The following is a 1,894-nucleotide window of genomic DNA, read 5'->3' on the forward strand; positions in this document are numbered from 1 at the left end:
GGTGTTAAAGTATTTGTTGACTAAAAAGGAATCCAAGCCGAAATTGATTAGATGCATTTTATTATTGCAAGAATTTGACCTGGAAATCAAAGATAGGAGTGGGTCGCAAAACCTAGTGGCGGATCACTTAAGTCGCCTTGAACACACTAAAGGCGATGCCACTCCTATTAATGATTCTTTTCCCCTTGAGGGCTTGCATGCAATCTCGGATGCCATTCCTTGGTATGCACCAATGGCCAATTACTTGGTATCCCGAACCTTTCCTCCCAATCTCTCCAAGCATTAAAAGGATAAGCTAAAAAGCGAATCCAAATACTATGTATGGGATGACCCATACCTTTGGAGATGTGGAGCGGATCAAGTAATTCGGAGGTACAGTCCATAAACCAAATTCCAATCAATCTTGGAAGCTTGCCATTCTTCCGAGGGAGGTGGACATTATGGACCTCAAAGGATGGCAAGAAAAATCCTTGATTGTGGATTTTGGTGGCCAAGTCTTTTTCAAGGACTCTTCTCTTTTTTGTAAATCTTGCCCCCATTGCCTTAGATTTGGTAATATCTCCAAAAAGGATGAAATACCCCAACAAACCATGCTATTTTGTGAAATCTTTGATGTATGGGGTATTGACTTTATGGGGCCATTCCCAAACTCTAACAGTTTTCTCTACATTCTACTTGCCGTTGATTATGTGTCCAAATGGGTGGAAGCGATACCCACCTGGACGGATGATGCTAATTTTGTCCTTTCTTTTGTGAAAAACAACATAATTTGTTGCTTTGGGTCACCACGAGCAATCATGAGTGACCAAGGTTCAGATTTTTGCAACAACAGAATGGAGGGACTAATGAAGAAATACGGCATCATACATAAAGTGGCCACGGCTTATCACCCAGAAACAAACGGCCAAGTCGAAGTTTCCAACCGAGAGATCAAGCGTGTGTTGGAAAGGATTGTGAAGCCTAATAGAACAGATTGGAGTGCCAAGCTTACCGATGCACTTTGTGCCTACCGAACGGCATAGAAGACGCCGATTGGCATGAGCCCCTTTCGATTGGTGTATGGCAAAGCTTGCCACCTACCGGTGGAAGTCAAGCATAGAGCATATTGGGCCGTCATAGAGTGCAATCCAAGCTTGGGTTGGGCCGGAATTGAGAGAAAGCTTCAATTGGCAGAATTAGAGTGTTTGAGACTAGAAGCCTATGAGAATTCTAAACTTTACAAGGAGAAAATGAAAGCCGTACATGACAAGAACACAAAAAGAAGAGAGTTTAAAGCCAGCGATCTAGTGCTCCTTTACAACTTAAGATTGAGATTATTGCCCGGAAAACTAAGGTCAAGATGGGAGGGACCCTATCAAGTAGAAAAAGCGGAACCCTTTGGAGTCTACCACTTGTGCCATCCCTCAAGTTCCGATATCTTCAAGGTTTATGGGCGCCGTCTCAAGTTGTATCATGGTGAGAAAATAAAGAGTAAAAAGGAGATTGACGTATTCCTCTTGGAAGATCCTCCTCTCGGCAAAGCAAATTGAGCTTGTGAAGGTCCAACTTAAGGATATTAAACAAAAGTTCTAGGTGGGAGACACCCCACCATGGTGAGATCTATCCTTTCGACTCTTCTGTACATAATTGATTTGTGATTGCTTAGCCATTGAATTGTTTAGTTAGATTTGATTGAAGTTCCATTGGATGGAGTGTTCATGAGAATTTACACTATTTCTAAATAGATAAGTTGTTGGTATGGTAGTAAACACCCCAATTTTTAGGTTATACATGGAGTTTTGGGTGCTTTTGGCCCCTTTGGCTAGCTACCTACGTAAATTGTGATAAATGTACATTTTTCATGTCCACGAGATAAAAAAACGAGGGGGGAGGGGGAGGAAGCGCCTGCAGGCTG

Source organism: Arachis hypogaea, chromosome 10 (assembly GCF_003086295.3).
Source record: "Arachis hypogaea cultivar Tifrunner chromosome 10, arahy.Tifrunner.gnm2.J5K5, whole genome shotgun sequence".
Lineage (NCBI taxonomy): Eukaryota > Viridiplantae > Streptophyta > Magnoliopsida > Fabales > Fabaceae > Arachis > Arachis hypogaea.